Raw genomic sequence first — 11,406 nt, 5'->3', positions numbered from 1 at the left:
ACTCAGTATTCATTTTATTGAAGCATGCAAGTAAAGCACTTTTTCTAATTTATATAGATACTTAATTAACAAGGCACACTGTACTAATGACTAGGAAAAGTAGCTCTTTCTTCCCTCTCTGGGATGATGAATTCTTGTCATACTACCCCTTTTCCATTAAATTTTTGAGAGGCCGTTGGCAATTTAGGAGGCAGCAGGGTCTATTTTGGTAAAATCCAGAATTGTTGCATTCTTGTGGCTGATCTCTCTTTGGGAATGTCTTTTCTTCGCATGGGGCTCTTAGAGATGTGTGCAGATTTGCTTATTAAGTAGTTAGTGTGTGTTAGGAGCGTACATGCATGTGTTCCAAACCAGCTCAACCTAGCCACATTTAGCAACCGTGTGGCTAGCAGAAGAGAAAGAACAGTTGATTTGTACCTAGCTGTTGACTCCTTAGGTGATGCACCAGATAGCAGGCAGATGTTGGTTTCTTGCCTTCTTCCCCTTTCCTCCTAAAACAATATTGGCTTTACCACCTTAACTCTGCTGTGTTTTTTTATTTTCCTTTGCATGAAATACCACCTTTGTTGGTTTTTAGCACCCCCTCTTCCCCAAAAAGAAAAACAAAAACAAAAAACAAGGCCTCCAGGTATCAAGATCTCATTAGGATTTTCTGTCCTGAATTTTTTCAAGCAAAATCTAGAAAATGTGAAAGCCTATTTAGATTTTATACACTCTCTGAAATGTGATTTGTTAAGATTCTTATATTTGGGCCTCTTATAATATTTTAAATGAGATCTACCAACTCACTTACGAGAATATTTTTCACAGATATCTTTAGGCCTTTATTAGAAAGCTATTTTCCCCCTGTTGGTACATTTGGTTACCTCATTTTGCTGTTTGTTTCAGACTATGGAAAGCTCACAGGGGTGTATTTTGGAATCATTTGCTGAGTCATTTCCTCGAATCATACTCCATTGTATCAGTTAACATATAGTTTTAAATGTACGTATTATAAATATCTGTAACCAAATCATTTGAAGGCTTGATAAATTTTTAACAAAGTTTGTACATTTTTTATGAAAGTTACTAGTAACGCTTTACTAAGTAGTGCAATGAATTTTTATTTTTAATCCCTGTGCCCAATTTTGGAGTTGAGAGGGTTGTTGGTAATAAATGTATGATGTACACTTAAAAAAAAAAAATTTTTTTTAGAGAGATAATTTTATAGAGGGGGAAACTAAAGCTCCAGAGAGAGGAGTGTTGACCTAAACTCACTCAAAACCTGGGACAAGAACCTGGGTTTCTGGTTCCTGCAGTAGAGTGCGTTTCATCCCCCAGAATAGTATTATAATACCCCTCTCACTTCTGGGAAGACAATTGCAATGATCATACCAAATGCCTTTGACCTGGAGTCAGCCTGAGAGGTAAAAGAAAGTATCTACAAGAAAAGTACTCTACCTGCAGTTTTGCTGTGAACAATGTCACCCTTTGTGGAAAGAAATAGGAAACTGAGCAGAATGGGAGAGGAGAAATAGAATTCACTTTCTTGGTTTAAACACTAGACTATTTATGGGCAGTCCTATAAGTAGTCACTCTAGTTGCATAGGCTTTTGCCAACTCCTTTAAAAATAGCTATTCATAAAAACAGTGAACACAAAATGTAGCACAAAAGTTTTTGTAGGTCCACAGACTAGTAAATATCATACTCCTTCATGGCCAAACATATTGTAATGGACAGCTTGGTGCTTGTCTCACAAATTATTTGGTTCCAGTGGTAAGCAGAGCTATAGAGATGTCTCTGATTTGTGTAATACTTTTTTGGGTTTTTGTTGTTTTTGGCCATGCCACTCAGCTTGTTAGTTCCCCCAATCAGGGATCGAACCTCAACCCCCAGCAGTGGAAGTGCAGATCGTAACTATTGGATAACCAGGGAATTTCCCTGATTTGTAGAATACTTTGAATTTCAGCCTGCTTTTACATAGTATCATGTCTGATGCTCAGCACAACCCTGTGGAATCAATAGGGTAGATATTATTAGCCCCATTTTGCAGATAGGAAACTATTTTTAGGTAAGTAGGACAAGGTTGTGTTATCATCCTATTTTATGAATGAGGAGTCTTATTTTACACACAAGCAGCATGATATAAATAGCTGCAAGAGGGAACTTAAACTTGTGGCTGGTACATGAAAATTTGGGAACTATTTAAAGCTAGAGAACAAGGGAACAGAGTGTACCAGCTGGAATACTCATGGAAACAACAAATTTATTGCTGCTTTATATTTATTACTTCCATAAACTGCTTTTAGACAGATCAGACCCTGAATTTGCAAACCCCGCTGTGTTATAGAATGACAAACAAGGCTGCCTCCTTGCACGGCTCCAGTGGACACCATTCACATGGAGGCGACACCATCCCCATAGCATTAGACACAAGTGGTAGGTGTCCCGTGGAATTAAAACAGATTCCTGGCCCTGGATCAGAGATGCTATATAGATATCACAGTCAAATCTCAAGGTCCAGCAGAAACCCCCATTCTTCCATGAAATCTGACCCAAAATCTTCTATCTTAACGTCTATTATATGCACTGTATATTTTGGTATTTCTTCATACTTAATTTTATTAATTTTTTCATTTTTAATGACATTTATTGTTTTCTTTCTAATTTTACAAGCAATGCATGTTTATTGCAGACAATTAGGAATACAGAAAGGCATAAGGTAAGGAATAATTATCATCCATCATCCCCATCCCCTAGAAATAACCACCAGTTTCCCATTTCCCCTCATTTTAAATATAATTTATCTTTGTACGTTACTCTTCCAAGTTTCATCTTCAAGGATTTGACTTCTATAAGTTTTATCTCTTTCAAAATACGGTGTCACTGAAGGTAGAGACCATATTATTTTCTACTTCTCTAGGCTCTAAGCTTTCTTAAACATAGTATAAATGCAGTAGTCAACAATTCAATTGAATAAGTCAGTTTATCTTCAATAATTTGCATCATGTGGTATTATAAGAACAATAAAGAATGTAAGTAAATCTACAAACATATCAGTTATGTTGTGAATAACAGTTTCCTTTCAATTTACTAAGTTACTTACATTTTATGATGTAATTTTTTTATTGTTTGCTAGTTAGTTTTGGTTAAGTTTGGGAGATCTGTATTTACTTCCCCACATCACCAGTCATAGACTGGATAAGGCTTTTGTCTCCTCAAGAAAACACAGCACAATTGAGCGACTATCACATTCTTTGGAGAACTTCAGTCTTTGGTCACGGCATTTAAGCCCCTGGTGGTGATCCCACAAAGTGACCCACATATTTTGTGTTTTGATGGTGGGATTACTATCTTAAATCTTTTTGCTTCTATTTGATGAGTCATGTGGATACCACATTTGAATTCTGTTTATTAATACTATTAAGTTTCAAGTGTCAACTGGTGGTAGAACAAATAGCCAACCATTTGAACTGCTAAAAGAGAAACTGAGGCATATTAAAAATGTTAAGCGTTTATTTGAGCAAAAGTCAGTTTAAATCAAAGCACCAAACTGAAAAGCACTCCAACAGGAGCTAGGAGAAAGATTTTATGGAGAAGAAGGAAGCAAAGCAAGGAGATTATGTGATGGGCTATAGCTTAAGCATTTGCCTTATTTGGAAAAAAATCTTATTGGCTGTTTGTGATCAGTGTTCTTAGGTTTTAATTTCTTAACCATGAGGCATTTACAGGATTGGATTTGGTTTGCTTAGGTAATGCCAGTAAGGCATTAGAACCATCTCAGTTTAATGACCTCCTTTTAAATTAACTTAACAATTGCTATATCTGGATTACATTTTCAAAGAAAAAAGATATTTTGTAGCTCATAATTCCAAATAGTTAATCTAAAAGTCACGGCTTTAAGGAAAATTCTGCGTGCGTATGTGCTAAGTCATTTCAGTCATGTCTGACTCTTTGAGACGCTATGGACTGTAGCCTGTCAGGCTCCTGGGATTCTCTAGGCAAGAATACTGGAGTGGGTTACCATGACCTCCTCTAGGGAATCTTCCCAACCCAGGGATCAAACCCTCGTCTCTCATGTCTCTGGCATTGGCGGGCAGGTTCTTTACTATTACCGCCACCTGGGAAGCCCAAGGAAAAGTCTAAATTAATTTAAAACAAATAAGTATTTTTTAAAAATATTAGTGTTAGTGTCTCATGGGTCAATTGTAATTGGACAACATGAATTTTATTTGGCAGTCATAGAAGCAGGCTGTCTAGGGCTGGGGCAGCCGCTCAAGGCTGTTAGCAAGCTCCTTCTAACATTCTACTCTATTATCCTTTCTTCATGGCTTTTGTCCTCATGGTTGCAAGGTGGATGCTCTACCTCCAGGCATCTAATCCATGTTCTAGGCAGGAAGACTGAGGGAAAGAAAAATGGAGAATACAATAGTTTTAAATCAACTGAGTCTGATCTTTTGAGTCAGGGAAACAGTAACTCTTCTGGAAATTCCATCTCACAGACTTTCTTATGTTTTATCTGCCAGAACTGGGTTGCCTGCAGAGATGGGGAGTGAATATTTTTAACTGGGTACTCTGCCACTGTAAACAAATTGGATTCCATTAGGAAGGAAGAAGAGAAGGGTAGACATGGGATAAGGAACATGTGGTATCTGCGGTGGAAGGTAAAAGTAAGTTTCAAGGTCTACTTTGAATTTTATTTTGACCACACAAATATGCATAGTGAATTTGGAAGGTGAAAGAAACTCTAAAGATAAAATTTCCCACTGATAGTCTTAACTAGTCTTAGAGTCCTCTACCTTCCTGAGAAAGTATTGCCCATAAATTTAAGAATAGCCTTAACTCTAGAAAATTAGTGGGGAAAGCTAAAGAGACTGTTGGTAGGTTTGCCTCAAAAATGGAAATGGGGTCCCTGGAGCCACACCCCAAATACTATAGCAAAGAAAGTGGGTCTCTTGCTATAAGATGCATACAGATTATGCATACTGATTTACTAAAGTCCGTTAAAAGAAATTCATCTAAAATATTAGCAATAGTGAATTCTATCTCCATAGGCCAAAAACTCTTAAACCCAATAAAACAACTGTCCTTCCATCCAATACAATTTTACAGTAAGGTTTTCTCCCTAATCTAAGGTATTATGTGTGTGATTTACCAAGAGATAATTAACTAACACCAGACATTAACACTTCTCTCAACCTCTTCAAGCAATTATCATCCAATTATTTCTTGTGAAAACTGAAAAGAAAATCATTAATAAATGGTACCAAATTACAAGACTTTTTTTCTACTTAGTATTTCTATTTTGCAGTGGTTTTACAAACACTACTGGTTCTTTTTTTTAGCAGGAGTTTCACAATTGTGATGAGACATTTTCTGCCAATATCAAAACCAGTGGCTCATCTAATTTGGGACTATCAAAAGCTGTATCATGTGATATCTGTGGCCAGTTTCAATCTTCTGTACCAGTAGAGAAGTATATGTAAAATTAGAATGTAATTTTCACCATGACTAATGCATTTCCAGTAATTATTACTACGAAGATAAATTCTCAAAGAAAAATAGACATTTAATTGTACTACACTTTTTTCATTTTGTTTTGTTTTTACAGCATGGTGCCTGTCTGTCTTTATTAAGGTAATACTTATTTGATTTCTAGTTAAAATAAAAGATTTTTATCCAGCTGAATAAGCAGCATAATTATCTTGTCAGGGAATAATGAAAATGAATATTTCCTCCATTTTTTGGACTGGTATAGTTTTTACAAGCTCTACAGAAGGTATCATTCAGATAAGGTCACACCAAATAGAAGTTTTGCTCACTGGATTAAAAATAGATCGGCTCAATGACTCAGCAGGTAGCTTATTGCAGTTGCCTACTAAGAACACCCTAATTCTTCCTTGTACTACATCGCAGTCAAGTACTCATGTGGCTTTATCAGGATTAGCGTATTCAGCTACTAGAAATAAGATCACAGTATATCTAGGACATTCTGTGAGATGCAACAGCACTGAGAGTATTATGGGTCAAATTCTGATTAGGTATAAGCAAGCACATATTCAAAGATTTAAGTTCCTTTCAATAATTTACAGTAATGTGGCTAAATTGAAAGTGAATGGTGGAATCAGATTACAGAGAGCACATGATTGTGCTTAGATTTTTAGAGCAGCACCTGTTTCATTATTCCGTGAATCTCCCTACCTGACTTCCCCTACCCCTGCCATATGGGAAACCTCAGGGGGGCCTTTAATGGTTCCCTTTTTTCTTACTCACATTCAGGCAGCGGCCAAGTCACTACCTTCAGTCCCTGAACATTCAAGAATGATCTAACAAATAGAGTTGATATTTCTCTTGAAAGGAGACATAGATAGGACTACCTTCCTCAAAAATATCTCCCTCCAAATTATTGGCTATTCATTGAGAAACACTTTCAGCCAGTATTATCCATTAACATATAATAATATATCCAGAAACTATTTGAAAATCATCCTTGTACAGCCTCCAGATATTAGGTGCCTGAGTAACACAGATGTATAAAATTAGACCATGACCCCTACAGGCTCCATTTAGCTCTTGATTTATCAGATCCCCGAGTAAATAGATAGGTAAGTTACAATGTGAGGAAAGAGAAAGTAGGAAGGTGGGAGAGTCAGATTTTGCAAGGCGCTGTACTAAGGTAGCAGGCCAATGAGAAGGAGCACAGCGAGGGCTTGTAGGGGTGTAGAAGGGAGGAAAAAGATCAATGTAGAGGCTCTGAGAAGTACAAAAACAAGTCTCATTGTCATAAAAAGTTGACCTTAGTCCCACCTTGGAAACACTGCCTGGTTCACCCCATTCCTTTCTTAGGTCTGGCCCTCAACAAAACAGGTAGCTGCAATTTGTCTTTGGCAGACAGTCCATTTTTCATTCAGGTGGCTCTTTCCTCTGGAATCACTAGATTCACTGCCATCTCCCTATACTCCCACGTGGAGACCTATTCTAAAGCTATTGACTGATAAGAAAAAGTTAAGGAAGACATTGATAAAGGTTAAAAGAGCGATCCCTCCTGGTAATGTTTGCGTTTTTACATAGGAGTTTGCTGCTGCTGCTAAGTCGCTTCAGTCATGTCTGACTCTGTGCAACCCCATAGACGGCAGCCCACGAGGCTCCCCCATCCCTGGGATTCTCCAGGCAAGAACACTGGAGTGGGTTGCCATTTCCTTCTCCAATGCATGAAAGTGAAAAGTGAAAGTGAAGTCGCTCAGTCGTGTCCGACTCTTCACGACCCCATGGACTACAGCCCACCAGGCCCTCCGTCCATGGAATTTTCCAGGCAAGAGTACTGGAGTGGGGTGCCATTGTCTTCTCCGACATAGGAGTTTGGGAAGCTCTTAATATTATTCAAATCAGACCACTGATCTCCAATTTAATGCCAACTTATAAAGTTAACTTAAAAGCTGTTATATTAATTCAACAAAGGAGGGCATTAGACTGAAGAGGCTCTGATGCCCTGGCAGCCTATGTAAGCAAAACAAAATCTAAGCTTGCAAATGCTGAAAAGTTAGGAAATTGAAACTTAAGGACAACCAATCACAAACTGCCATCTAGGCTTTAGCTATAGACAATCTATAATCTATAGTCAACTTATTCGTGCTTAGTCACTCAGTTGTGTCCAACTTTTTGCGACTCCATGGACTGTAGCCCACCAGGCTCTTCTGTCCATGGGGATTCTCCAGGCAAGAACACTGGGGTGCGTTGCCATGCTCTCCTCTAGGGGATTTTCCCATCCCAGTGATAGAACCCAGGTCTCCTGCATTGCAGGTAGATTTTTTACCGTCTGAGGCACAAGGGAAACCCAGTGTTTCAGATGCCTCAGCTTATCTTTGAACAGCATCCCAAGTCTCTGTGCTAGACCTTATAGTTTTACTTGTTTTCATTGTGCATTGGTTATCCTTGTAAATGGCTTTCCCTTCATTTGTTCACAGTGAATGCTATTTTTGTTGTCAATTATTAATCCTAATGAGAACATTAAATTAAAAAAATTATACTTCCTTTAAGAGTAAACTTGACTGTAAAAATAGATAGATAGATGAATAGATAGGTGGACTGATGATTTACTAAGCATTATTTCAAGGTTCATTGATCTGGCTTGCTCAGGAGTCAGTAATAAAGCAAACGAATATATCCTCTACTCATGTATTTCTTAGAAACATGATTATTTATAACCTCCAAGAGGGCAGAGTCTCATCTATTGTCTTTGGTTCCCCAGCACATGGTTCTTGCCTGACACTGGTCTGGAATCAATGGATTGAATTACAACAACTTCACAGTTGCTCCCAGGTTCTTGGAGCTAAAAATTGTCACAAGATTTTGTGTATCTTTTTCTTGGCAAAGGAATTGTGAGTTTATATAAAGAGAGTTTACATCAGTCTAAGAAAATGACTTGAAAAAATGTACAAAGCAATATAAAATTGAGTATAAATAAATGGAGTGAAAATATAGTGTTTAAAGTTAATCTCTGAGAATATTGTGTGTGTTAGTCATTCAGTTGTGTCCCACTCTTTGTGACCCCATTGACTGTAGCCTGCCAGACTCCTGTGTCCATAGGATTTTCCAGGCAAGTATACTGGAGTGGATTGCCATTTCTTTTCCAGGGGATCTTCATGACCCAGGGATTGAATCTGGGTATCCTGCATTGTAGGTAGATTCTTTACTATCTGAGCCACCAGGGAAGCCCTTGTTCATTCTTCAGCGTTGGAACAAATGTAATGCTATGATAAGTCACTTTAGTCGTGTCCAATTCTATGCGACCCCATAGATAGCAGCCCACCAGGTTCCCCCGTCCCTGGGATTCTCCAGGCAAGAACACTGGAGTAGGTTGCCATTTCCTTCTCCAATGCATGAAAGTGAAAAGTGAAAGTGAAGTCGCTCAGTCGTGTCCGACTCTTAGCGACCCCATGGATTGCAGCCTAACAGGCTCCTCCGTCCATGGGATTTTCCAAGCAAGAGTACTGGAGTGGGGTGCCATTGCCTTCTCCGTGGAACAAATGTAAGGGCAAATACAAATTTTCTCTCCTCTGAAAACAAGCAGAAAGATTTTCCCCTTCTCCTTTTTTTCCTGAATTTCTTTCTCTGTCCTTTTCAAATGTATGTACATCTTCATGGTAGCTAAATAAACCTCTGGCCTGTCTCATAACTCAGGAATGTTTCCTCAAGGACCTGGGAGCCATCTCTTTGAAGTACAATCATCAAGGAAAGTAATTCCAATATCCCAGTTTCCTGGGAAGAGATGGGTCTAATTTGTCACCTGACTGCAAATTATAAAACCTACCTAAGTATTGAATGGTTTGTCCACTTAGCTGTATAAAAGGAGATTGATTCCCTTTTCTGTCTTTGTAATCACCTCTAACAGATGATGTGTGTGGCATATCATGTTCTAGTTTAATCTTATTCAAAGTAAAAATTTTCATTTCTTTCTAGTTTTGGGGAGAGTTTTTTCCGGGCTTTAGTGGTTGTGACTCATGACCTCTAGGGCGCTCAGGCTCCATAGTTGGCAGCACACGGGCTTTGTTACCCTGAAGCATGTGAAATCTTCCCGGACTGGGAATGGAACCTCTGTCCCCTGCATTGGCAGGCAGATTCCTAACCACTGGACCCCCAGGGAAATCCAAGATTTTGTTTTGATTATATTTCTCCAACACAAACATGGGCTGAGCTTCCTGGCAGCTGAGATATTGATGTTTGGTAGATTTCAATCATGACACTAATTTTATTTTCTTAAGTAATGGAGAATCCATGCAATGAGCATGGTGGTCAAAAATGTGAACTCTGGAGTTAAAACGCTTGCCTTTTAAATCCTGGCTCAGTGATTCACCAGAAGAGTGACCTTTTATAAGTTAATCGGAAATCATACTGATTTTCCTCCGAGTCTAAATTTCCTCATCCTCATCTAAATTTCCTTAATAAAGCGTTAGTTTCCTCACCTTAATTGGTAAATGATGAATCAGTGCTGCCTGAAGCTCATGAGAAGCGTCCCGCACAACAGAGAGGCTCTAGTGTTGATGATGTTAGCACAATTCATGTGCCCAATGCAGAGTGAAGTCAAATTCACCAAACTGTTGGAGTTTGGAGCAGACAAAGGTTTATTGCAGGGCCATGCAAGGAGACAGGTGGGTCAAGCCCTAAAAGGCCTGAGTTCCCCGAGGGTTTCAGTAAAGCCAGGTGAGGAAGGAGGGTGCAGGGTAAGTGATCAGTTCGTGCACAAGTCTCTGATTGGCTGATGGTGAGGGAAAGAGGGTGGTGTCACAGGGGTGAACATTATCAGTCCTTAGACTCCAGGAGGCTTGGGGCTATGTGCACATGGCCCCAAGTAGTAACATCTTCCACTTGGTGGTGAGTTTTCACATCTGTAAAACAACTCAAGGGAAAAAAGTGAAAGTCGCTCAGTTGTGTCCGACTCTTTGTGACCCCATGAACTGTATAGTCTATGGAATTCTCCAGGCCAGAATACGGGACTGGGTAGCTTTTCTCTTCTCCAGGGGATCTTCCCAACCCAGGGATCAAACCCAGGTCTCCCGCATTGCAGGTGAATTCTTTACCAGCTGAGCCACAAGTGAAGCCCAGGGTTTTCACATCTGTAAAACAACTCAGATTGGAATGTGCATCAAATACTGTTTTTTAGGTACTTCAGAGAAGAGCTAAAGCAGAGGATATTGGGGGAAGGCCTGTCACAGGAAGGCCCCATAGGGTCCTGCTCAGTTACACTGAGAGAAGTGGAAGGGAAAGCTAGGCCGGCCATGACCACTGCGGTGCAGCCAACAGCGAATCTACCGATTGATGCTAAGGCTCTATGAAGGATGGGGCTGTGTCTCACTTTAGAGCTGTATACCCCTATATAGGTGTGGGCTGTGTCTAGTACTTTGAAAAGTACAGTAGTACCAGCTACATCACCCCTGCTTTTATGTTTCCTTCTGAGCATCCTGGGCTTGAAATAATATACTGTACCACTGTACTCTACAGTACTGTATAATAAAGTACGTAAATCACAGCCACTTGTAGAGGATGCATGCATGTGACAGTGTAGGCCAGACATGTGAACTGACTTGTGTGTTTGGTCACGCAAATACCCATTCACATATTTGAAAGTTCACGACTTGAAGGTTTCTGTGTAGGCGACTTACTGTAGTCAGTCAGTTCAGTCGCTCAGTCATGTCTGACTCTTTGCGACCCCATGAATCACAGCACGCCAGGCCTCCCTGTCCATCACCAACTCCAGGAGTTCACCCAAACTCACGTCCATTGAGTCGGTGATGCCATCCAGCCATCTCATCCTCTGTCGTCTCCTTCTCCTCCTGCCCCCAATCCCTCCCAGCATCAGAGTCTTTTCCAATGTGTCAACTCTTCGCATGAGGTGGTCAAAGTATTGGAGTTTCAGCTTTAGCATCAGT

General features: G+C 39.6%; 2 long non-coding RNA genes across 2 annotated transcripts in view; one reads left to right on the top strand and one right to left on the bottom strand.

Moving 5' to 3' along the window:
- The window catches only part of LOC104990293, a 1,829-nt gene extending 1,437 nt beyond the window's left edge, over nt 1-392 (bottom strand). The window contains exon 1 of the long non-coding RNA XR_825495.1: nt 341-392. This is a non-coding gene — a long non-coding RNA (uncharacterized LOC104990293). The remainder of the gene's footprint in view (nt 1-340) is intronic.
- The window catches only part of LOC104990294, a 3,898-nt gene extending 2,724 nt beyond the window's left edge, over nt 1-1,174 (top strand). Inside the window, exon 2 of the long non-coding RNA XR_825496.1 lies at nt 335-1,174. This is a non-coding gene — a long non-coding RNA (uncharacterized LOC104990294). The remainder of the gene's footprint in view (nt 1-334) is intronic.
- Nucleotides 1,175-11,406: the final 10,232 nt, after the last annotated feature.

Source organism: Bison bison, unplaced genomic scaffold, assembly GCF_000754665.1.
Source record: "Bison bison bison isolate TAMUID 2011002044 unplaced genomic scaffold, Bison_UMD1.0 scf7180017864177, whole genome shotgun sequence".
NCBI classification, from domain to species: domain Eukaryota; kingdom Metazoa; phylum Chordata; class Mammalia; order Artiodactyla; family Bovidae; genus Bison; species Bison bison.
This window is presented reverse-complemented; position numbering and strand designations above follow the sequence as displayed.